This window comes from Alosa pseudoharengus, unplaced genomic scaffold (assembly GCF_046254945.1).
Source record: "Alosa pseudoharengus isolate Yale_2024_CS ecotype anadromous, Long Island Sound unplaced genomic scaffold, YU_APseudo_1.1 YU_APseudo_1.1_scf_19, whole genome shotgun sequence".
NCBI lineage: Eukaryota > Metazoa > Chordata > Actinopteri > Clupeiformes > Clupeidae > Alosa > Alosa pseudoharengus.
The window spans coordinates 3,030,883-3,058,447 of NW_027468657.1; positions in this window are offsets into that span (position 1 = coordinate 3,030,883).

A 27,565-nucleotide genomic window follows, 5' to 3' on the forward strand; every position below is an offset into this window, starting at 1 on the left:
TATGTTCGCACAGACCTGTTTATTGAATCAGAGTCACATCTGCAGCAAATAAGGTAAACTACCTGTTCGTGATAACGTGCTAATTGTTTATCCCCAGTTAACATGCATGCCATTAAGATCCGTGACACCGGATTGGTTTGTCCTCAATTTGTGGTGTTCCACCTCGTTGATAAAAGCGGACATTTTGAATGTGTCCTTCCGTATTCTGAAGGCCTTTCTGTACAGTGTTTTTTGAATATATCAATATTACTTGACGCCCAGAAATCCAGCATGCACTCGGCTAAATGGGCAAAAGCATAAGCATAACCATATCACCTACTAGACCCAAGAGCACATATTCACAGAAGCTTATGTCAATACTACATCAATACCATATCAACACACACACACACACACACACACTCACAGTGTGTGCAAGCCTGGTGAGCGGTGGTAGGCGGTCTGTGCTGAGGCAGGCCTGGGTAAGTTGGTGAGTGTTGGCAGGTGGTCTGTGCTGAGGCAGGCCTGGGTAAGTTGGTGAGCGGTGGCAGGTGGTCTGTGCTGAGGCTGCGGTACAAAAACCCTCTTCATTAGTTGGTCTCGTTCCCAGCACTACCCCTCTGGACGCCATAACAACAACAGCCCATAATTAACCTCCATTAGAGCTGAGCTCCACTCAGCAGGGCTACGGTCCAGCTGGGGAGGACACGGAACCGGCAGAGAACCAGCTGGATCAGAGTCAGCAGAACTCCTCTGTGTTCCACAGGGCTGCTACTGCTGATCAGCTGAGAGACAAACACTCTGTGTTTCGCAGGGCTGGTACTCTGTCTTCTGTGTTCCGCAGGGCTGGTACTCTGTCTTCTGTGTTCCGCAGGGCTGGTACTCTGTGTTCTGTGTTCTGCAGGGCCGGTACTCTGTGTTCCGCAGGGCTGGTACTCTGTGTTCCGCAGGGCCGATACTCTGTGTTCCGCAGGGCTGGTACTCTGTGTTCTGCAGGGCTGGTACTCTGTGTTCTGTGTTCCGCAGGGCTGGTACTCTGTGTTCCGCAGAGCTGGTACTCTGTGTTCCGCAGGGCTGGTACTCTGTGTTCCGCAGGGCTGGTACTCTGTGTTCCGCAGGGCTGGTACTCTGTGTTCTGTGTTCCTCAGGGCTGGTACTCTGTTCCGCAGGGCCGATACTCTGTGTTCCGCAGGGCTGGTACTCTGTGTTCTGTGTTCCGCAGGGCTGGTACTCTGTGTTCCGCAGAGCTGGTACTCTGTGTTCTGTGTTCCGCAGGGCTGGTACTCTGTGTTCTGTGTTCCGCAGGGCTGGTACTCTGTGTTCTGTGTTCCGCAGGGCCGGTACTCTGTGTTCTGTGTTCCGCAGGGCTGGTACTCTGTGTTCCGCATGGCTGGTACTCTGTGTTCCGCAGGGCCGATACTCTGTGTTCCGCAGGGCCGATACTCTGTGTTCCGCAGGGCTGGTACTTTGTGTTCTGCAGGGCAGGTACTCTGTGTTCCGCAGGGCTGGTACTCTGTGTTCCGCAGGGCCGATACTCTGTGTTCCACAGGGCTGGTACTCTGTGTTCCGCAGGGCCGGTACTCTGTGTTCCGCAGGGCTGGTACTCTGTGTTCCGCAGGGCTGGTACTCTGTGTTCTGTGTTCCGCAGGGCCGGTACTCTGTGTTCTGCAGGGCCGGTACTCTGTGTTCTGCAGGGCCGGTACTGCTGATCAGCTGACAAACACTCTGTTTCAGAGGAGCTGTTGTGTTACAGTGGTGCTGTCTTGCAGTCAGTGTGTGTGCTGAAAACAATCTCATTCTGTCAGTGTGTATGCTAAAAACACTCTGGTTCTGTCAGTGTGTGTGTTTAAAACAATCTGGTTCTGTCAGTGTGTGTGTTTAAAACAATCTGGTTCTGTCAGTGTGTGTGTTTAAAACACTGATTCTTTCAGTATGTGAGAGGGATGAGGTGTTGAAGTTTAAACACACACACACAAAGAGACACAAAGACGCACACACACATTTAAACACATCAGCACAGTGGGAGCCATTGTCTTGGCTCTCATGGGCACTGACACTTTGCCCTTCACTTCAGAGTGATGTAATAGTTCCCCCATCCAATCAGGAGGGAGCTGGCAGACACATATGGGGTGTAATGGCTCAACTTGTGAAATGTCACCATGGTGATAGGCGAGAAATAGGAGATTGCACGCCGGGCGCGAGGGCAGGGGCGGAGAATCAGTCATGTGTCTCACGCTGGAGATCCTAATCTGCTGCTGAGGACGTCCTCAGTGTCACACGAGGATTTACTGTCCTCGCCGCCGGCAGTGCCGTGCAGGGTATCTCACACACTCACACACACCATCAGGCCAGACGCCATTCCTCCTCAGGGCTGCCTGCCTCACACTATACCCTACATGCTGAGTCACTGTTTAACATATATCACACCCTACATGCTGACTTACGGTTTATCATATAGTATACCCTACATGCTGAGTCACTGTTTAGCATAATTCACTACATGCTGAATCATTGTTAACATATATAATACCCTTCACTGTTTACCCCACACCAGATCCTATGAGCGACCATTCCTCATAACAGCTGATACCTGTTCTTTACCCCACACCATACCCTACCTGCTGAGTCACTCTAACTCCCCGAGGGGAACAGGGCTTATTAAAGTAACCCTGGGGCAACTCTACCAGGAGCCCCTGCCCTGACCCTTTCACAGCATGCTCTCAGCTTGGCAGTGTGTGTGAGTTTGCGTGCGTGAGTGTGTGTGTATTTCAAGAGAGTCGACTCACTCAGAGGGAAACTGGAACTCTCACAGATCGGGGTGGGATCCGGAATGGACCACGGGGCGGGAATGGAACCCGGGTCGCCGGCATACGGTGCATGTGCCCCGGCCAGTCGCACCACGACCAGGGCCCTCTACTCCCCTTTTCAACCCGCCATTTGTGCTCAATCACCCCCCCCCCCCTCGTCTGAATGTGTGTCCGGTTGTAATTTTGGTGAGCTGCTGTTGTTGGGTTGTTTAATGGGGTCATTAGCCATGGTTGTTGGGCATACCCACCATCACCTGCAACATAATATAGAACAGAATGAAAATATAGTGAAGAGAAATGAATGTGTGCTATTAATTCATGGGATGTTTGTTAATGTAGCAATGCAGGCAGATAGATGACTAGATAAATGTTTACTGTGAAACGTCCCCATACAAACAAATAAAATAAACCATGCTTACCAAGTAGCCACGCCTCTCCAAAAGCCCGGTGGCTCAATCGTTGGTAGATGGCACTGTTGCGGAATATGAAGCTGTCATGGTCAGACCCAGGGAATTTGGCCACAATGTTTGTGATCACCATGTTTGCGTCACATACAACTTGTAAGTTCATGGAATATGTGTGTTTCCTGTTTCTGTAAATGTGTTGCTGGAGTGACGGGGAGGCAGTTGGTATGTGGGTGCAATCAATAGTTCCTATGACGTTTGGAAAGTTGGCGATGTCAAAGAAATCCTGCTTGATGGGTGTTATTTCAGCATTAGTGGTGGGGAAATGTATGCATTGACTAGTGCGCTGTAGCAAAGCATTAAGTACTTGTGTTATGATACGGCTGAGTGCAGACTGCGATATTCCCACTGCTGATGCTTTGACTGTTTGAAATGATCCTGATGCCAATATTTGTAATGTAGAGAGGCGTTTAACAACTGCTGGAATGGAATGTGAAAGCTGAGTCGGAGATTCAATGTCATCTTTTGATTTCTTCCAGTAACTGTAATATTGGCTGCTTAATCTGTAACTCTTAATGATTTCGTGTTCAACTGAAAAAGTGTGATCCTTGTGGCAAACATCTTTTCAGCTCGTCTCCTTGGCCTATGTCTTGGTCTTGCTCGGATCACTGCTGCCATACTGGAGGCACATGCGAGGAAACTCGCTTCCTGGTTTACACCTGCTTTTAAGAGGCGGAGAATGTTCACTGCAAAGTAGAGGAGCGCTATCACAGGCGTTCTTTGTACATAACACGGGATACATAATTAGGTGCTCTTTGTACATAACGCGGGATACATAATTAGGTGCTCTTTGTACATAACGCGTGTTCTTTGTACATAACGCGGGATACATAATTAGGTGCTCTTTGTACATAACGCGGGATACATAATGAGGTGCTCTTTGCGCTTCCCCTCCTATCTCTTTACGCTAAACTCCCACTTTCCCCTTGACCCTCCCATGAATGCATATGCATGACACGAAAAAGCGCAATTTGCCATTTTCAGCTCCCGCGACGCTTTTACCTCAGTGCGGCCTGTTTACCTCAACATGATTTTATGCGCAAGTTGCGAAACAAATGCGCCTGAAGTGGGCGCAAAAACGTTTATCTAGCCCAAAGTAGTTCCCGGTTTAGTGGTGAGAATGCTACCTGAGGTATCTCAGAGCAGCAAATATTCTCAGCTTCTGTGGGCATGGTAGCACATTTTCCACAACGGCACCTATCCCAAAAATATAGGTAGATGTAACAATGACAGTGGTCTGACTAATATAGTGGTGCTGGTTAGTGTCTATAAAACATATATATATATACAGGGGCGGATTAAGGTGGCTAGGGGCCCCTAGACTATACAGTTACTGTGGGCCCCCCCAACCCCCATACACACCACCACCACCACACCACAAAAGAGGCCACAAATTAGACAGGTGCTAGCAAGTATGAACACCCCCATGCTTGCACAGAGGCAACTGAACTACTCCATCAAATCAAATTAAATCTATATGGAAAACGGGGCGACTCTGGGCAAATGCACTTTTCCCACACCACCTACTACCTGAGTCTTAAGCATTCAGATGTAAATAGAGTGGGGAGAGGAGAAGAGAGGGGAGGAGATAGCCTGGCGAGCCAGACCCACATTTACATGTAGGGTCTGGACACTCACCGTTCGCAGTGCTCAGTCCGAGGGGCGGGATAATCAGTTGTCTTTCAAATTCCCTCTGCACGCAATAGGACAGCGGCAGCGCTATGAGTCCCATGCGTTTCCCACCAGCGGAGCTAGTTGGCTAGTTCAAACGTTTGCCAACTTAATAAAAGCTTAACTCGTGTCACACTGTTCGCCAACAGCAACATCCATCTTATTTGTTTTCAAGTAGCAGGGAATTCAAGCCAAACCGTTGCAACTCTGCCATCAATCATTATGTTAAGCCCACCTACCGACTCTATAAACGATTTCATTGGCCCGACGAAGTCTGGAGATCTGGAGCTCACAAGCCAACGGAGAGTTGCTAGACTAGCCCTGGCTGCCGCTAGGGGCGCGTCTAGATTTCTAGGCTAGGGAGGAGAGGGAAAACAGGGAATAACAGAATGCTGGAGTGAGGGGCTTGATAGACATCAGGCGTGTGTGTATGTGGTGTGTGTGTGTGGAGCGGGTGTGTGGAGGCATCAGGCGTGTGTGTGTGGAGCAACAACTACATACAAAAGAGGACACAAATTAGACCATTGCCTAGTTTCCTCATGAATAAAGAATTTTGAAAAATACCTTTTCTGTTGCTTATATTGCCTTTCTGATGCATCGACATTCGCGTCCTTATTACGGCATTTGTCTGGCCCCATTTTTATCCAGTATTTCCTCGTATTTTCATCAATTTCACCCCAACAACCAGGATCCGAATTCACATTAGCATCGACCTGGCTAGAAGGACGTTCTTGAGTCCCATCATCGGAGGCAGTAGGTGGGTGCGAGAGGTTAGCATTGGTAGAGCTTGAACATTCGGGAGTCCCTTCAAAAACAGTGGGTGACGTTAGATCCGAGAGGTTGCAGGACAACGTAGTGGTTGGAAGGCCATCATCATGGCTAATGTTAAAGTTGTCATTGACTGACACGCTGGTGGTGGCACATGATCTCCCAGTTGTTTGAGATGGTCCTTACTCAGAGCTAGCTGCAGCCCGCATAGTGGCGCTATCATCATTGTTATTGTTAACGTCTCTAATGGGTTCGACAGGCTTAAAAAATTCTGCTAATTTGGGGATTTTTTTTTCAGGAGAGTTTGATCCCTTTTCTCTTTAGATTTTATAGCCTTGCATTTTTGAGCGCCGCTCTGGTACTTTCTTTCCAAAATTTTGAACTGTAACGTGAATGAGGTTTGAAAACAAACTTACTACTACCAAAGATTGTTAAGGCTCTGCCATAACAATTTTGCTACTACTTTAAATATTTATTTTGGACCAATGACGTTTAATGTTCATTCTTTTATGCAAATTTTTATAAATTATTTTTTTTTGTATGGCCAATAGGGGGCCCTCTGACACGTGGGGCCCCTAGGCTGCAGCCATATCTAGCCTATGCGTTGATCCGGGCCTGCAGGCCCGGGGTGGGTAATCGGGAGAATCGGGAGAATTCCCGGTGGGCCGCTTCACTTTTGGGCCGGTCGAGGAAAAAAAATATTGACATTTGTCACGTTAGTCTATCTTTTCTTAAAGTAGGCTACACGTTCCGCATTCTGTGCATGACACCGTTGCCTCTGCATGGGTTGTAGCCTACCGTGTGAGGGAGTTCTCCCCTCCCAAAAAGAGTTGGTTGGGTCCATATCGCCCGTCTTTTCCAAAAAGTTTTCTCTGATAGCCTACGGATAGCCGGGCCGGCCCTACAGTAGCCATAAGCGTCAGGAAGGATGGATGTAGAAAGAGGCCAGGAGGGATGAAACGGCCAGGTAGAATGCTGCTAAATGTGCCAAGCTTCCAGATTACAGACAAAAGTGGCAACTGTAAAGAGAGATAGCCTATAGGCAATGATTAGCCTATTGACAATGTAATTATTGGGCTAATATTGGACGTTTGTCAAGCTATTCACAAGCAACATATTAAATTACTTTAAAATTAGCCTTTTGTATCCGATTCATAGACTTTGCAGTATGCAAATATTGATAACAAAACTGAAGCATGATCTGTGTAGGCCTATGCAATAAAAATTGTAGCCTCTGAGCAGCAGATTAACCAGTCGACCACTGAAAATGATGAGCCCGAAATTAGTGATGAGGAGGCCATGACTACAGGGACAAGTATAGAGGATAATTTATAGTTATTTAATGTAAGAAAGAGCAATTATGCTACATGATAAACATATGCCTTGTTTGCTCAGAAGAGGGTGTAGTAAAGGAGTAGGCTAAATCACCTAACAACATTATAGCCTACCCATGCAAAAACATAGCCTAAACATTAGTTCAATATGCCTCTTTGTGGGAAGCGTGGGATAGGCTACATTTCAAAGGCTTTCTTTCTTTCTTTCTTTCTGTTTTTGTTAACTTGTGGAATAGTGGAATATTTTTTGTTAACTTCTCAGTTGAAGTGAATTATAACCTTTTGTTATAACACATTTGTTGAACCATGGTAGTAATAAAAACTACAGGATAGTAAAAGCTGAAATGTTGCTTCATTTATCCAATTTCCACCACTATGGAAAACATGGGCCGGTCTTGGGCCTGAAACTCCCGGGCTGAAAAGTGGCCCCACTCCGGCCCTGCGGGCCTGTATATATATACAGTATATAAGCTATAGATATAATATATATTGGAAATATAATATGGTTTATGTGCAACATGACTTCAGTAAATGTGGACATAGACAACTTTGTCATTAAAAAAATTAGCCAGAGTAGTCTTCTCTAATCTACAAAGATGACTGATATAGATGCTAATACAGCTTTAGAACAATAGCAACAGAACAACATATACCAACAACATAGGCTAGCTTTATAGCTAGATGATAATTACTGTAACGTAGGCTAGCGTTATAGCTACATGATAATTACTGTAATGTAGGCTAGCGTTATAGCTACGTGATAATTACTGTAACGTAGGATAGCGTTATAGCTATATGATAATTACTGTAACATAGGCTAGCGTTATAGCTACGTGATAATTACTGTAACGTAGGCTAGCGTTATAGCTACATGATAATAACTATAACGTAGGCTAGCATTATAGCTACATGATAATAACTGTAACGTAGGCTAGCGTAATAGCTACATGATAATAACTAACAGCAGGGACGGACTGGGAAAAAAGGCCCTGGACTTTCTTCCAAATAGGCCCACGTCCATACGCAGTACACATACACACACCCTTGATGTCTCATATACTTTGCCAGTCAATAGGTGATCACATTTTACAAAAATACAAATTATTGATTGGGTGCTTCTGGAGAATGTGGGGCCCATGTAATAAAATAAAAAAAATGATAAAAGCCCGGTATGTCAGATGGCCAGTCCGCCCCTGTTGTAACAGCATACATAAAAAAACCAACTAAAGTACCGTACCCAGACACAATATTTTAAACTAACCATTCAGAGACATCCTGCTGTTGCAGCTGAGTTTCAACATCTTCGGGTGCTTCTCAATCCAGATCAGATTCTGGGTCAAACTGGAAAGCTTGAACGACTGCGTGTCTACGAGCCATTGTAAAACCACTGTAAACATTAGCGCATGGTACTGTGGCTGCAAGCTGGTCAAGGCCACACCCCCACCCTGCCCCACCTCTCTCCTCCTCATTTGCATTTAAAGCTAGACACAGAAACGGCTGTCTATTTGTGTGGCCATGTAGTTTTCTCAGCAGATGTATGAAATTGTAACCAAATAATTGAGTTGATATGGCAGGCCAGTTTAACATGACAGGCTAAAGTAGCGGAGTTGATATGGCAGGCCAGTTTAACATGACAGACTAAAGTAGCCTATTGTCACTGTTAATAAGCAGCCCTTTTCCACACACCAAGTGGCGCAGTACCTGCCATAATTCAGCCACCAATACAAACATATACTCGCCATTGGCGTGTGCTAAACTCGAGCCCTGTGTGTGTGTGTGCATGTGTGTGCTGGGACAGACTCTGCGTTAAGCCACAGTGACTTCTTCATGGTGCTGCTAATGGTAACCAGCCCTCTCTCACACAGTCCATCATTCCACATGCAGGAAGCGCACTCACTCAACACAGACCGGATTACCTTCAGACAAACATGCACTCAGACAAACAAACAAACAAAGAGACAAACAACACAAACAACATGCAGTGAGTCAGAATGAGTCAGCATCAGCCCCTGCAACCCACAGCCTAATACACACACACACACACACACAGACAAGTGCAGGCCTCTGACACACACACAAACACAGCATGTCCTCACACCCACGCACACACACAGACAAGTGCAGGTCCCCAAGATCAATAGAGGCAACGTGAGGGTCAAGAATAAAATTCAGTCTGGAGCCATTATTGATCAGACGGCCCTGACAGCCTTCTCCAGATACACACACACACACACACAAACACACAGGCTATTAAGTTCCACTGAGGAGAGGCACTGTATTAGTGTGTGTGTGTGTGTGTGCTCCCAGGAGTGCACTGCGCCAGTCCACCTCAGGGTCAGTGCAGGAGAGCAGCACTCACCAGGGGGATTCTGGGATAGCTCATGTCAGGGACGTGCACAGACATTTTGAGGGGCCATGGCTCTTACCTGAAAAAAGAACACCCCTCCCCCTTTGCGTGTGTGTGCGGGTGTGTGTGTGTATGTCATTCTATAAATGGCATATTGCTATTTTCATTGCAGTCAGATGAATTGCAGTCAGTCTTGAATTTCCCCTTTGGGGATCAATAAAGTATCTACTGTATCTATCTATCTATCTATCTAGATCCTTTGGGTGTTTGCCAACCTATTTGAGTTTTCTTTCTTTTAGATATTTTGGTTTGGACATTGTTCAGAGCTTAAAGCCACCTTAAGGTTATCAGACAATAGCTGACTGGCCTATAGAGCCTATTTTCAGAATATAAACAGTTCGGCCCACGCTGAGCCATGTTACATTACTCACTAGTGTGTTTATAATTTACTCTTAAAAGGTGACAATACATGTAGGCTATCTTTTATCAGACTCAGATAAAGGTTTTCATATTCATGTGCACTGCTAGTACTGAACACCTTTAGCACAGACCAGCCCAGGAGCCTTTTAGAGCCCATGTTTAGACTATCTATGTTGGACCTAACCATAAATGCATGTTCAAATTGATTTCAAGAGTGTGTGCGTGTGTGTGTGGGAGGAGTGTGTGCGTCAGTGTGTGGAGTGTCAGGTTTGATGAGGTATCTGATTTGTCTGCTGTCTCTCTGCAGGTCTCAGGTGTAAGCCAAAGTGCTCAGGAGTGAACCATTCATCACCTGCAGGTATAACACCTTCAGCGGAGCAATTCAATCCCACTGGAGTGTATGTGAGTGAGTGAGTGAGTGTGTGTAAGAGAGAGGGAGAGTGCGTGTGTGTAAGAGAGGGAGAGTGTGTGTATGAGTGTGAGTGTGTATCTGAATGTGTGTGTGAGAGATAGGGAGAGTGTGTGTGTGTGTATGATTGTGAGAGTGAGTGTGTATCTGAATGTGTGTGCGAGAGAGATAGGGAGAGTGTGTGTGTGTGTATGAGTGTGAGAGTGAGTGTGTATCTGAATGTGTGTGTGTGTGTGTGTGTATGAGTGTGAGAGTGAGTGCGGCTGTGAGTTTTTGTGTAGATAGTGCCCTCCAGTGGAAGACATCTGCTAGTACATGATCAGAGAAGCCTGTGGCTCTGGCTCATCTGTTGCCCTCCACCTCACACACACTCTTATTTCTGTTAGAATAATGCATCTAGGCCCCAGCTCTGGGGCAACTGGCTGGGGCACCTGCACCGTACACCGGCGACTGGGGTTCCATTCCTGCACCGTACACTGGCGACTGGGGTTCCATTCCTGCACCGTACACCGGCGACTGGGGTTTGATTCCTGCACCGTACGCCGGCGACTGGGGTTCGATTCCTGCACCGTACGCCGGCGACTGGGGTTGGATTCCTGCACCGTACACCGGCGACTGGGGTTTGATTCCTGCACCATACACCGGCGACTGGGGTTTGATTCCTGCACCGTACACCGGCGACTGGGGTTGGATTCCTGCACCGTACACCGGCGACTGGGGTTGGATTCCTGCCCCGTACACCGGCGACTGGGGTTCCATTCCTGCACCGTGGTCCTTTCCGGATCCCACCCCTGCTCTCGCTCCCACTCACTTCCTGTCTCTCTCCACTGTCCTATCATTAAAGGCATAAAAAAGCCCAAAACAATATACTTAAAAAAAAAAAAGAATAATGCATCTATCCATTTGGCTCAGACTGCCTGAGTTGGACGCGCGGATGTGATGTAATTGCCTGGCTTGTAGTACTGTAGCGTTCCAGTTCGTCTTTGTGGGAAAGAACATGGACGCCACCAGGGCAGCAGCTGTCTCGGTAGTGCTGGGCGCTTGCCTAGAACACGAGAGCAAGCTTGTGGCTCAGTAGTGCGGGTGCTTGCCTAGAACACGACAGCAAGCTTGTGGCTCGGTAGTGCGGGGCGCTTGCCTAGAACACGAGAGCAAGCTTGTGTCTCGGTAGTGCTGGGCGCTTGCCTAGAACACGACAGCAAGCTTGTGGCTCATCTAAACAAGCTACGGGAGGATTTACACTTGCATTCATATTCCAGCTTCATCACACTTACAATTTTAATTTCAACAAGTGCTGTGCGTTTTTCTGGAGCCACGAGGGGGGCAGTAGCTATTGCTATTGTTAGCTACACTAGTGCAGTGCCCGTTCAAACATGCTATTCCTGTAGCCCAATTACATGCCTGCAGGTAGGCCTGCAAATAGGATGATAGGGATAGGGAAAAATAGGGGAAAACATAATTCTAGGTAAGCATGCAATAATGAATAGGCCTACAGATAATATAATAATATAATAAATGTGAAGTGAGCAGAATTTAAGCATGGCGGCATGTGACATTTTTTACAAATCAAAATGACATAATCCTAACAGCTGTTTTCAGTCAAGGCTATATGCTTAGTCTATTGAATAACTTGACGATAGAGAAAACAAACCATTTTGTGGAATGATGCATCATATGGAATTTGCAATGGTGTGACTCAAAAACAGTCTCTGGTGGCCTATAAGTGACATCACACTCTGTCTGCCACTTGTTGCTTGTCGCTGGTTATGCTTTACATGTGTGGCATTCTGAGACGTTCTTTAATTCGGGACCATTATCGCTCGTTTCAATTTAGGACCTTGCAGTTGGAATTGTTGTTTGCTTAAAGTCTAAAGACAGTCCAAAGTAGCCTGGGCTATTCAAAGTGTCCGTTTATTGCACATCATTTTTTGCGTCATTTTGAAATATTATCTGTTTATAATGAGCTTAAGAGTCTATATAAAGACCGTCAAGGAACACATTTATGTCTATCTGATCTCTAACAGCAAAACATTATTGCTTTTCCATCAATAATATCAATGGTGTGTAGTTGTGTGTGTGTGGGGGGGTAGTTGTGTATGTGTGGAGGGGGGTTACAGTATGGGGTTTAGATGTGTGTTCAGGTGTGCATGGTCCATTTGTATCATACAAGTCTGTTTAGTTGTGTGTTCATAAATGTGTGTTGTTGCAGGTGTGTGTGTGTGTGTTCAAGACAGGTTTGTGTCTGAGGCAACTGTCTGTTCAGGTGAGCATGTGTGTGTGTGTGAGCGTGTGTGTGTGTGAGCATGTGTGTGTGTGTGTGAGCATGTGTGTGTGTGTGAGCATGTGTGTGTGAGCATGTGTGTGTGAGCATGTGTGTGTGTGTGTGTGTGAGCATGTGTGTGTGTGTGTGAGCATGTGTGTGTGTGTGTGAGCATGTGTGTGTGTGTGTGTGTGTGAGCATGTGTGTGTGTGTGTGAGCATGTGTGTGTGTGTGTGTGAGCATGTGTGTGTGTGTGTGTGTGTGTGTGTGTGAGCATGTGTGTGTGTGTGTGTGTGTGTGTGAGCGAGCATGTGTGTGTGTGTGTGTGTGTGAGCATGTGTGTGTGTGTGTGTGAAGCGCCTCTCTTGTGTCTGCTCTTGCATCTCTCATCTCCCTCCTCTGGAACTTAATGGCTTTCAAATGGTCCCCACAGATGAGTGTTTAATCTGCTGCCTCTTACAGCCCCCAGAGCACACACACACGCACGCTTACACTCCTGAGAGCGTCTACACACACACACACACGCTTACACTCCTGAGAGCGTCTACACACACACACACACACACACACACACACGCTTACACTCCTGAGAGCGTCTACACACACACACACACACACGCTTACACTCCTGAGAGCGTCTACACACACACACGCGCTTACACTCCTGAGAGCGTCTACACACACACACACACACACACGCTTACACTCCTGAGAGCGTCTACACACACACACACACACACACACGCTTACACTCCTGAGAACGTCTACACACACACACACACACGCACGCTTACACTCCTGAGAGCGTCTCTTCTGACCATCCCCGCGTCTCCTAGAGACCCGATCACCGTGCCAGAGGAGAGGCTCATTCAGTGTCCACAGGTGCTCTCTGGGTCCATCAGTGAGTGGGTGAACGACAGCACTTACACACACACACACACACAGAATCGCACACACATACGCACACACACAGCATGGAGCCAAACCCTCATGCCGGAGACAAACATCTGCTACGTTTAGGAAACATATGGAAGGAGATTACTCCCCCTCACAGCGCTACACACACTCACACACACACACACAGAAACACACACACACACACACAAACACATATATGTGAACAGATACACATACACATAAACACATACACAACGCTAAAACCACATAGACACTATGGAGGGCGTACTTAGTTTTGCGTTCATTCATTATTATGACCGCCACGCAGCGAAGCGGCAGTCATATAGGTTTTTTTTTAGGTTCAGATTATTTATTTATTTATTTTTTCGCATGTCCAAATTTCCGTCAAGGATTCCCGGAACACTGTAAGACCGGGGTACACGAAACTTGGTGGGCATGTAATCCCACATGGATAGCATGGAACCTCCTATTTTCGTTTTGATCTGTAGCCCCCCTGCTGGACTGGAACCCCCGAAAGGAGGGTAGGGCAAACATGGCCCTTTGATCTCAAAGGGCCATGTCAACCCATTCCATAACCACTCATTTCATGTATAGCGCCACCTAGTTAAACACAAAAAAGTAAAAATGAAGTGTGGTAATCGCAGGTATCTGTGACCTAACATAGTCAAAACTTAACGAAATTGGAAATGTAGGATCATTATGACACCCTCTGAATGCACGCCAAGTTTCGTGGAATTCCGTTCATGGGGGGCCACACAATAAATGAATTTATGTTACTATACACCAACTGGCCTGTAGGTGGCCGGAGACAGTTTTCTGTGAATATCTCGAGAACCGTAGGGCCTAGGAGGTCCACCTTTTTTTTGTATGTTGGTCTTAAGGCGGCATGTCAACCTATCCCATTACCACTTATTTCATGTATAGCGCCACCTAGTTAAAAATTAAAAAGCAAAACATTAGGTGTTTTCATCACAATATCTCTGGCTGACATGGTCAAAACTGCACGAAATTGAAAGTGTAGGATCATTATGACACCCTCCGAATGCATGCCAAGTTTCGTGGACTTTCGTTCATGGGGGGCCTTACAATAAAATAATTTATGTGTACATTTAGTGACCGTACACCAACAAGGATTCCCGGGACACTGAAAGACCGGGGTACACGAAACTTGGTGGGTATGTAACCCCACATGGATAGCATGGAACCATCATTTTTCGTTTTGATCTGTAGCCCCCCCGCTGGACTGGACCCCCCCGAAAGGAGGGTAGGGCAGACACAGTTTTCTGTGAATATCTTGAGAACCGTAGGGCCTAGGATGACCAATTTTTGCGTATGTTTGCCTCCAGGGGTCATGTAAACCCATTCCATATGCACACATGTGCATAAACAGATACACACGCACTCACATACATTCACAGTAATCCTACGTATGACACATACTCACACAGTAGACATATATATGCATGCATGCACACACACAGGCACATAAACAGGAAAACACACAAGCACATGCACATGCACGCACACACACACACCCACACACACATAAACATGTACACGCACACATGCACACAATTCAAGATAAACAGGCAAGATGGGGGTGGGGTTGTATAAAATGTATATTACATGTGAAATCTATGAACTAATCATGTTTTGGTACTTGTTGTCTAGCAGATACCAGTGAGAATTGAGTGTGCATAATGCAATACAGTGAGACAGTTAGAATCATATATGCCTTTCAGCGTGACTTATTTTTGTGGAAAACATGTGCTGGGGTCATATTTTGTACCGCTCTGCGGTACATCTAGTTCTATTTTGGAAGTAAAATAGAAAATGGAATAACAAGTAGTATATGACTTTTTGAAGTTCTATAGTTACTTGCTAAATGAAAATGATGCCGTATTTTCACCTATTTCAGGGATGGGCTACAAAAACAATGTTGACTTAATGAATGGATAATGTAAAATGTAAAATTCAATTAAGAAAGAAATGTCATTCTAACAGTGTTATTTGGACAGTAACTAAAAGATCTGGGGCCTCATGTACAAAGCTTGTGTACGCACAAAAATGCTGCGTACGTCACTTCTCACACACACATTCGGATGTAGGAAGACTGACTTAAACGTGAGAATGTGTGGTCCTCAACGGCAACTAAAATATCTGGCGTACGCACATTTCCAATGTGTATTGTCAGTTGGTGACACTTAGAGGCAATGCAGCACAACAACATTAGTTGATCGCGAGTTTAGGCCATTAAATGTGGGTTACTAAAAATGATAAAATTTTTAAAGTAGGCCTAGGCCTATTTTTCTAGACAAATGGACATGATGCAAAATGCGCAAATACTTGCCTAAGTTATGCAACAATCTATCAAGATAACGACAACTGTAGCCTTATTAGAGGATAAGAATTAAAAGGGAACGTGACACAGCGCCTATATTTGGTTACATGATTGTTGATGACTGACTTTTGAAGTGTTTTCCTTTCATATCTCTGATAGTTTTCATTTAAAAAAATACATATGGGACAGGATCATCCATGTGAATAGTTATAACCTGACTACTGTAATAAGCGTGAATATAAGCTATTTCCCTTAGTGTGATTGACTGTATAGGCTACTTTGACTTTCTTTGCATTATTGTTGTCACACTTGTGTGCAAATACAGGGATATGATCCAGAAATCGGAATGTTGTGGCAAGGTGGCCTGGATCAACTTTGTTTATTCCACTTCGAGTGTGCGATGCGTGTTAGGCCTACTGGGACACGATTGATTTAATGATTTTTTAATTACAGTAATGCGGTTGTGTTGTAATGGTTCAAATGCATCAAACCCAGTTATGCGAACCCTGTCACCTACTTGCAGACTGACCAATAATTCTGCCACGGTTGACCCTATAGCCTAACCACTGCCACGCTCTGCCACTTACAGATGACAGACATTACAGATGATAAAGACGTAAGATTATTGCCATTTCGTCGGATAAGCACTTCAACCTCGCATTTGCTGGAGATAAACTTTTTTATTAATTTGATGCTTTCAATTATTAAACTTTGGAGCAGGTTCGAGTATGAATGGATCCACAAATGAGTTTTCATTTTTATTAATATTGCGGGATAGGCCATTTTGTCTTCGCGGAGGTCTGCGCTCTCCAATGGCCTTCTAGTTAGCATATTAAAATGAGTGTGATTGAGGGAGGAGAGGGTGGAGTGTAATGCTTGTGTATATGCGCTTAATTTCACGTTAATTAGGATGTACAAAGAAAAGCTGCGTGGAATGCTGCGTACACAGTTATATATCAGGATTTTTTTGTGCATACGCTACATTTTAGGTTTGCACGTACGCAATGTTTTAGTATGAAACATTAAGAAATCGGCAAAAAAGTCGCTAGTGAATAAAATGTGAATTTTAGTCGCCAGAGATTACAAAAACCTTGGGGCGGTGGTAGTGTAGTGGTTAAGAAGCTGGGCTAGCGTGCAGTAGCCTGAAAGTTGTCGGTTCAATTCCCGGCTTCCACCGCTGTTCCCTTGAGCAAGGCACTTAACCCCAAGTTGCTCCGGGGACAATGTGATCCCTTGTAATATAGCTGACATGTAAGTCACTTTGGTCAATAAGTGTCTGCTAAATGTAATGTAATGTAATGTGATGTTTAAAAACATGTAACCCTACTATAATATACAATATTGAACAGTGTAGTGTGGCTCAATATCCAAGTGTGTGATCGCTAATACACATTTAATTTTCTTTAACTCATTGAGTGCCAAAAACGTAATATTAAGTTTTTCCTTCCCATGCGTTGAGTGCCAAAAACATAATATTACGTTTTTAGCTCTTTTTTTTAAATTACGAAACTAGACACTCTAACACACCTAATATGTGATTTTGGGAACTCTGTGATGAATGGAAATGAAATATATGAAGATCAAAAACTCATGAAAACGCACAATCTGGACATTTTATCATAACTCGGTTGCCGCTTTGGGTCGAATCAGTGATGCATGCACGTCAGGTCAAAACCAGGCCATTTTCGTGGGTCTATCACTAGGCAGTCTCGCCAGGTCTCGTTGATCACTTCCCGGAAGGTTAAGTAAGGTTAAGTAACAGGCAACACTTCATATTTCATGAAAGACGTTATATCTCCATTTCTAGAAAAAAAACTGTTTAGCTTGGGATTTCTCAGGAACAGAGGCGTGTAGAAATACACGGTTTTCACCCACCGAGAGCTTAAAGTCTCACCTTTTAATCGAGCTATTGTATGTGTTCATAGCTATAACACAGAATATGCTGTGGCTGTACAAAAATCATCAACAATGGTCTAGATTGCTGGCACTCTAGGAGAAAGCTCCCGAAAACAGCTTGGCATTCAATGAGTTAAGGGTTGTTTTAGGACACGTTTGAGTAGCCTAGGCTACAGTATGCCTGTTGGAAGCCACTCTGAGTAGTCAAAGGCGATTCAAAACGAATCAGAAAAGTCGAGACAGGACCAATCGTTAAAATTTCGGTGTCCACCACTCTAGTTCATCCAAAACAAACCAGAAGAGGGACTCAAAGTGCTAAATACCGGAATTTTCCTTGTGAGATATTTCCCAATTGGATGTAATTATTTGTCTCATTTTTGAGACAGAGATACTATATTGAGTAATGGCGGGCTTACATTGTACGATTTTGGTCTGTTTTCAGAGTCGGCGACTAAATTTCCAAAGTCGGACAGAAATCACGGGAGAATCGCGGCGCGCTCCCGTCAACTAGATTGTTAAGTGTAAGGTGCCAATCTTAGCGGTTTTAAGTCAGTCGGAGTCAGTCCTTTTCTAGTTTTGCCGTTACGACAATATCAAACATGTTTGATATTATCGCAAGTCTTTCTAGTCGTGGCTCATGCAAATAGTGACGTGAACTATTCACCTTATTCAGCCCCGCCCATTTTTTTAAATTCCACGTTGTCTTTAAATTTCCGGTCGGCTAGCTACGTCTAGTTAGCTTCATTGGGATAACACAGCAGAAGAGGATAGAGAGGCTAACTTATAGAACAGCCGCTCCAAAGTCAGTTTTTTCCTAACTTCAGATAGGAAAGCTGTATAACAGAAATGTCTTAAGTCACCAAAATCCTAAATAAACGTTCCTAACTTTAGGATGACCCATAATATATGATGCCAGTCATCTCGATAGAGCTCTGCTATCTCAATGTATCGCAATGGATGTACTGCTCAATCGGAAGTTCGGAGACAATTTGGGCAAAGCTAGCGCCCCCATGTTTGCGCGCGGAATAAGGTGAATAAAAACCAATAGTGACCTCTCTCCAACACAAAACAGGAAGGGGCAAAGTAGGCGACAGCTGTAGCCTATATGATTATTTGTTATTCTTACAATATTTGTCATTTCTTATACATATTTAGTCGGATCTTCCACGTGACAGAACAACTCTATAGCGGTTAGGGATGTCACGCATGAAACAATGCTGCAGAAACACGAAAATACAACTTTGAGTTTAGTAGGCTATCATTTCAGTTCCTGTTTATCTACGATGGGTAATAATTGAATTTAGTTGCAGTCTTGTAAATAGTAACCCTGCAAGATCCCTAGTCATTGCAAAATCATAGTCTGTGACTTAAAACTCTACTACTTGTCTTTAGATGTGAAAGGGTCTGAGACTGTAGTCTTTCAAAAATATTTTCCAAATCTTTCCAAAGTCTGTCAGTGTAAGGAGGGCTTAACAAAACATGGTCTAAAGTGGGTCTTAGCTCTGAAAGTTTTTTTTTTCTTATTCTTCTTTAAAAGGTCAGAACGAGTGACTTATGTCTATGTAATTGCCAATTATCTAGAGCTGGGACCTGTGTGAGAGGCGGGCCTGGCAATTAAGCAATTTTCAGGAGTGATTGTTAGCACCTGTCCTTTTCCTTGATAAATTCACTTCCTGTTTTGTGTAACTATACCATGAAAGGTCTTATACTGCTACGCGTGGGCTCTTTTAGCTGGTCCATTTAGAAGAGGCAAATTTCTCTCTGTTTTTTGACAGTCTGTTACCTTGAACCAAAGAGCACCCGAACCTTCTAAAAAAAATTCCTGTGAATTAAGAGCACGCCTTAATCTTCAAATTAGATTAGTTCCAATCGGATTGAAATAAAAAGGTCCATGGACAATCCCGAAAATGGCAACAACAGCAACAAATCATTTCCTCTGTATTTGCAATTGCAAACAGACTAAAATAGTTTACACCAACATACATGCAACTGCTACTTTGAATGCATCCATGATCACCAGGTTGCACTTTTGAAGAGCTCTAGCGCATAGGCCTACTGTGACGTTGGCTGCCTAAACCTCCGTTTTCTGTCAGTTTACATGCAAACGTTCAACCAAAGTTTTCCAAAATCTCCACTCTTGCCAGAGTTTAAGAAGAATAGTTTTCAGAGGCTTCTCTCTGTTTGCATGTAAACGAAGGGCACAAATGAAGGAAAACGTCAGTTTGTCTAAAACAACCATGCATGTGTAAACGGGCTCTGGATGAATGCTCATACCACCACTTTAGTGCATTCTCGATGTTCACCACTTGTATACTCTTATGTTTGATGACACCAAATCAACAAGTTTTTCCTGAGGGGTATTTCACAAAACCTAGATAAGGGATTAAGCTGGGATTTTTAGGTTACCCTGGATGAATTTAGCCTTAGTATCACAAAAGAGATGTCACATAATTTACCATGGGGATTTATTCTCTGCACCTAGCCTGTGGGGTGTACTACGAATCTCGATTAGTGGGTTAGCGAGGTATGTTGCGCTCAAAGCCAGGCAATGCCGTGACACTAAAGTGGATCTGTTTTAGTGTCGCTATATCACCATGGTATCTTATGCTGTCAACCAAACCTGGTCGGGAGGAGGTTATGTGCTAAGTTATAAAATCGTTTAATCTACCGCACACTGACCAATCAATTGTCTTAAAAAAGAAGTTCTCTCACGTGTAAAAAAAAGATTATCAGAGATTCCATGTACGTGAACATGAACTTCTTTATTAAAATATTTGCAAAATGCCATTTCAAACACACAGAGCTTAACAAAACACAGTACAATCATTGGTCTTGGTCAATCATTGCTGAGGCCCGGCAGGCTAGCCATGGAGCCACTGAAGCTCTCCACCACACACCACCTCGCCAGCCTCAAATCTGTGGCTCGTGATGATCCCTCTGCCCTTGTGTTCAAAGTTCTTGACATGAAGTCCTTTCCACTCCGCCACTGTAGCTCTTCACCAAAAGATTTTGTTGACTCCGTAGTCAAAGAGAACTTCCTTTTCATCGTCACCAGGGCTTTGGTGGTGGATGAGGGATCACATCTCTTTCCTCTCCTTTTATCATCACACTAAGTGCTTGAGCTTGATGTTGGCCTTCTTTTTAGAATGGTTGATGAGCCTGCCTACAGTCTGCATCCCAGGGTGGCAATCGCAGTTGTCCGAGTGGGCGTCAACGCACATGGATTCTCCCTTTGAGTTCTTGAAAAAGACATATCCAGTCTCCTTATCAGTGGTGGTCTGGTGAATTCAATGTCCCTCTCTGAATGTGACGACAGTCCCATGGTAGTCACACACCACCTCACCAGCCTCAAATCTGCGGGTCAGGATGAACCCTGCAAATGTAAAAAGCAACAGAACTGAACACCAAACAAACACAGAACATAGAAAGAAAATATGATGTCCTGCAGGCTTCTTGTCAGAGGCAGAGAGAAGAGGATGTGAAGATGGGTGCCTTCTTACACTTCACCTGGTCTGGGACATGCAGGCTAGTCATGGAGCCACTCTAGCTGTCCACCCTCTCCACCAAAAGATTTCTTTTTGACTCCGTAATCAAACAGGACTTCCTCATCTACCTCCAAAGCCCTGGTGGCAATGAAAAGGATCACATCTCTCCTCTCCTTTTATCACCACACTGAGGTGTTTGGGCTTGATGTTGGCCTTCTTTTTAGAATGGTTTATGAGCCTGCCGACAGTCTGCATCCCAGGGTGGCAATCACAGTTGTCCGAGTGGGCGTCAATGCACATGGATTCTCCCTTTGAGTTCTTGAAAAAGAAGACATATCCAATCTCCTTCTCAGTGGTGGTCTGGTGGTGAATTCTCTGTCCCTCTCTGAATGTGACGACAGTCCCATAGTAGTCACACACCACCTCGCCAGCCTCAAATCTGCGGCTCGTGATGATCCCTCTGCCCTTGTGTTCAAAGTTCTTGACATGAAGTCCTTTCCATCCTGTGTCTGAACAAGTTTCTGGATCTGCTTGCTGTCCATGATTCGGTCCTCAGATCCAGATGGTGCCCAGTTTCTGAGAACTTCCTCACTGATGTCGGCAGTCATCCCCTTCCATCCCTACTTCTTGATCCAAGCCTCCACCCGGTCTTTTGTTGGCTGACGCCAACTGCTGTCAAAATAAATAACAAAAGTTTAGTTAGTCATTGATACTCACCGCAAGCAATAACGATGGGGTACATTTCCAACAAGGCTGTAGATAATGTATTGACTAGTGGTGGATTTTTATCGTTCGTTCTCATGACACAGTTCACGTCGTTCAGTTCGCCAAGATGATTCGTTCTGGTTCGTTCGTTCATTCAGTCGCATTTCCGGTACAACGTAGTTCAGTGGTGAATCATGGAATGCAGGTTCTCAGCTCCTCGTTTGTGCAAACAGTCAACACAACACTGTAATTGTAGTGGCAAATATATAGCTGCAACTTCGTGATTATGTGTACTTTTAGACAAAGCAGCAGTAGCTAATGTGTTTCACCTTGACATTAAATTGACATATTGAAGGTAAATAGAGTAGACTACGGCTAGATCAGATAATTTTTTTTTTTAAATGTTTTCATTCATAAAGGAACAAAGACCTAGTAGACTATGCCAACAAACATGTTTAAAGGCCTGGCAGAAAGATTATATTGATGAAAAGGTTAAGTCCCTTTTGCCTAGGCTACAGAGCCATAATCACTCTGCTTCTAGCCAAGAATGAGTGACTGACTGAACGAGAACGGCAGACCGAAGTAAAACAGGTGGGGGGTCTTGGCGTGAGAACAAACTAACGAACGAGAGATTGAAGAGACATTATGTTATCATCATTAACTATCTCGTTATTTTTTATCGTATGCTCTTCCACTAGTCTCACTAGCCCATTTGTTTTTTTTTCATGGAAACGGTTGCTATGCTTTCATTCCCCTCATTGGCTAATTCGCTGAGAACGTTTTAGAAACAATGCAGACAACAGCATACGATTGGTTTGGCTCTTGCCTTAGAAAGCTGGGCCATAGGCATTCACAGCAGCACTAGGTCAGTGTGATTCAGCGACGAACGAAAGAACGAACAAGAACTGGAAAGGCGAATCAGTTCAGGTCGTTCATTTTAAAGACCCGTTCGAACGAACTGATTGGTTTGTGACTGACCCACCTCTAGTATTGACAGGTGAAGATAGTAGCTCCTCTGGCCAAACGCTAGCGACCACACACACACATTTAGAGAGGTTGAGAAGCCTGGAAATATAGGCTCTACCCTGAGGAAATATACAGTGGGCATCGCTTTCAAATGACCACTTCATTCGCGCATTACGAGGCCGTGAAGCTGCGTGAAGCTTTAGTACCACTTTCAGCCACTGTGCGTCGCTCTGCCACTGTACATCGCTCTGCCTGCCGCCCCCCTTCTGAAAAAGCAGGAGACTTGCCGAGAGTAATCCCAGCCTACGAATTCAATAACAAAATAAATCATGCATAATTAAACATTACCTCGATTTAGGCTACTTGGGTATGTCTTAAGGCTTGACTACACGGTGGTAACGAAAATCGAAATCGAAATTTGCTGTCTACATTATTGTCAGTGTTGGGTTAACGCAACTACGCAAATCAAAACAGTGGTGTGATAATTGAGCCAGTAGAGAAATAACTGTTCAGAATTAATCTGTAGCCAGTTTATGCGACGTTTTTAACAGGCTACGCTATAGAGGCTTAGACAACTATTAGCGTGTTTCCATCCAACTTCCTAATACGCATTTAATCTATTCGAATAAGAAATCCCGGTTGGAAACACGTGAAATGCCCATCAAAAATCCTAATGCGCATCTATATTTGATTAGCTAGAGGGGGGTGGATTAACTCTCGATGCGCATAAGGTATAATGCGAATCAAGTTGATGGAAACGGTTTATTCGCATCGTGTGACGTAACCTTCAGAGAATCTCAGCAATCTCTGGCGCTTCCCTATAACATTAGGCAACTTGATGTGTTCTCTTGCTTGTTTCCGTAGAATAAAACTGAATACACGCATCGGTGCACAGCTGTTTTGCTGACGCTAAAGTTTTCGCCAACAACTCGATTGGCACACATCGCAAGTTTATACAACTAGTGCAGTGCCCATTCAAACATGCCATTCCTGTAGAAAACCTGTAGCCCGACACATGCCCGCAGGTATGCCTGCTTTAACAATAGGATGATGGGGAAAAACATCATTCCAGCTAAGCATTCAATAATGTATACTGAATATCATAATATATTAGCCTATAATTAATGTGCAGTAGCCTAAGAAGAATTTAGGCATGACTGCATGTGATTTCTACAGATCGGAATGGAATAACACATGTTTTGAGTTAAGGCTATAGGCCTAGCTTATTGCATAACTTTCCCGATAGTGAAGACAAGCCGTTTTGTGATCGTTTGACATTTGCAACGATGTGACTCAAAAGCAGTGTTTGGTAGCATAAGTGATGTTTCTCTGTCTGCCACTTGTTGTCTAGCTGTGTGGCACGTCTTCTGAAACGTTAAATTCGGGACCATTAGCCCATCGCTTGTTTCAATTTGGGACCATGCAGTCGGAAATGTAGTTTGTTTATTCAAAGTCTCACGTCCAATGTAGCCTGGGCTATTCAAAGCATCAGTTTATTGCACATACTTTTCATGTAATTTTGAATAGAACTACATACCCGTGTTTGTTGGCCTGTTGTTGCAAAATCCGCGTAATCATTTTATGCAAGTAAACATACAGGAAGTCTTTATTGTTGATCAGAGATGATAATCAAATATCTTGCATTTTAACCGTGATTTGGTGCTGCCAAATCTCCGCTTATCCTCTCTCTGGTCCTGCGCGCAGTTCTGTGTGAGAGGGTGGCTATGGTAGAGCGGAGAAAGCCAACGTCTGTTTCTTTTACCGATATATAACGATATATTTAGCTTTTCTTATCCAAACAATGTCAAACTATGCACTGCACTTACTCATGCCAGTAGCAAGACACTACTCATGCCAGTAGCAAGACACCTGCCAAGTTTGAAATCAAACGGACCAACGACACGCAGACAGACAGTCAGACAGACATTCCTGCAATTTATGGATAGATAGATGCGATGGCTTGTTTGTTGGGATAGGCATCCGACAACGAGTACTCGGGGCAACAGCCAGGTCTATCATTCGTCATAATTCTTCAAACCCTGACTTGTGAATCTAAAGGTCTCCACCCACTGTTGCTCAGTGAAGTAGAGCTATAATCGGCCTTTAAATTTAGGCCCGACAAGACCCGAGCCCCACAGAAATCAGCCCGAGCCCTGACCGAGCCCGAGACTGACAGCTTTTTAAAAGCCCGAACCCGTTTACAGCCCGACATTATTCAAATGTCCGCACGCACGCAGCTCTTTTGCCTTTTGTCAAGAATGAGTAACATTTGACATAATTTATTCATGACTAACGTAGCCTAGGCCACTTGGAAGTTGGAACAAAGAACTAAAATAGCCCAAGTCCTCTCAGCATTCTGAAGTTTGCGGGAACCCTCCCATACGCAGCCCCGACATTAAACTCTATTGCAGATATCAATGCGTCTTTGTTCATGGGTTTGGCCTCACAGCAGAGGCTTAAATTTGCCCTACTTATTGACTGCAATCTAGTCAATTGACTGCTTGACAGGTTATTTTTATTTTTCTGTACAATAAACAAATACATCTGCTTTATGCCGCAGAATTACGCACTTGGCCAGCCTATAGAACGGGCACATTTTGGAGAGAATAGAGAATGTACGCACGCAAGAATCTGTAGGCTATTTGTGGCTGGTTACCAGCAAACAATGTTTAATGCATTAACTCAAGACGTCAAACCTTTTCTAAACAATACAAACAGAATGCAGCAGGCAGCAAATATAGAAGAGTCATTTCCAGTGGAAGAACAAAATGCTGAATGAAGCCCAAAGATATGAAGGCATATCTGACAAGTTGTTATTTTTTGAAGACGTACTGTAAATCATTGGGCTATAGGCCTAGTTTGCAAGAAGGAAACATAAAGCGTGAGCATGCCACACTATCCACAGCTGTGGTAGCGGGGGTAGGAGGATTACTGTTAGCGCAGGATTTATATATTATTATATAAAAACAGAAGGCCTGCTTCGAATGCAGGCTTGCCCAAAAAAAGGCCTGTGGTTTGCGCAGCCTACAGTAAGTAGGTCAGTGAGTTAGTCCTCTAGACTTCTTTTAAGCTGTCTCAGAGGTGGAAAGTTGCGTATGTTGGGGGCAGGGCCGAATTAACATATCATAGACCCTTGGCCTTGGGAACAAATGTCTGATGGCCCCCCCTGCCCCCCAGCCAACGTGAATCTGGCGGTCAGTTAATAGGCCTATCTGTGAGGCCAAGCCTCACCAAATAGCCCGTTTGTTTACAACTAACATTACATTTAATTAAACTGCTTATGCTATGCCGAAATAGTTTCAACATTTTGAATATCAGTGTCGGGTGAATTAGGAAATGCCTTATGGCTGAACGCTGCTTGGGATCCCCCCCTGTCAAGCAATAACCATACAAAAAGTTAAAAACAGATGACATGATTCGCGTCACTGACATAATGCACAAAAAATATAGCCTATATATTCCAATATATTCGAATACATGTGTTTATTTTAGAGGGGATATTCGAACGTCATTTTTGAGCAATTTTGACAGCCCTAGTCCACTGTAGGCTACGCCAATCGTCTATTAACACCTTCCACCTAACCCCGGTGAGTGGGGGTCGCTATAATGCGTGTGAAATAGCACCATTGAGTAGCCTATGCGAAATAGCCTTAAAATCGTTCCGGTGTTGTGTGCCTTCTGGTTTCTCCACCTACTGGTTTCCTTGTGCGTGCATGCGCTGCAGCAGTTGTCAGACATTCACAAACAAGTTGTTTTAGGCGATTTAGAGCGCTCGGCTACATTACAGCCACTCGGACAAAAGACATGTAAAAAAATATATGTTTTGAAAACTAGCATTAAACTGGATTCGATCCCGCAAAAGCAACACACGCGTGACTCTCTCCATCCTGATTCCCTACTCTTTGAGCCAACTAATATGTTACGCGAATCAATTAACTATTGTAGGCTACCATTAATTAATAACGTAGGCAACACCCAGGTAACATGTTGTCCAGGCTATCTGAAACAAGGGGTTGCCTCTCATCTACAACAACTGGTTACCTTGGGCTGCTACAGTCGTGCACAGTAGGCCTATGCTCTATGTGGTTGATCAACTAAAAATAAAAGATGTATTTGGTGATGACGTTATTGTAGGCCTAGTAGACCTAAATTCTGAGAAATTAAATGGTACGAGAAACGATCTACATAGCGCACAGTGTTGCGCGGTCTGCCCGAAATTAGCCTCAATACAGTAAAGCATCAATACAGTAAAGTCAACAGTAAAGAAGCTGAAGACGCGAGTTAAAATAATAAAGACACCCCTTCAGGAAAAGCGATATAGGCTATGGGAAATATTGGGAAAAGTTCTTAAAGAAGATGACAGTAGTACAAGTTATGGTCTATGTAGGCCTACTTCTTGCAAAGCCATTTAAAAGTATGACAGCCAAAACGGACAGCCTGCAGGAATAAATCTACCGGTATGTATAGGTTCGCGCATGCATAAAAGTTACCTTAGTTCGTTGTGATTGTGACTTTAAACAGTGGATGTGCTTTAGTAAATGTGCTTTGTGCTTCATTCAGCATTATAAACCAGTTCTTACGCTAACGTTTTGACCAGCAATGTATCTCAGTCTTGCCTATACCTTGCCTCACCATTTCTGTTTTCGAAAGAAAGATGTATGTCCATGGCCTTCAAATCTTATCCTAGTGTTCTAATCCTTGGTGTTTGCGTGCGTGCTTGCGCTCTTATTCTCATTCTCTCTCCTGCGCAAACATTATGTCCTGCATGCCTACTGCATAAAGTTTCGCAAATAAA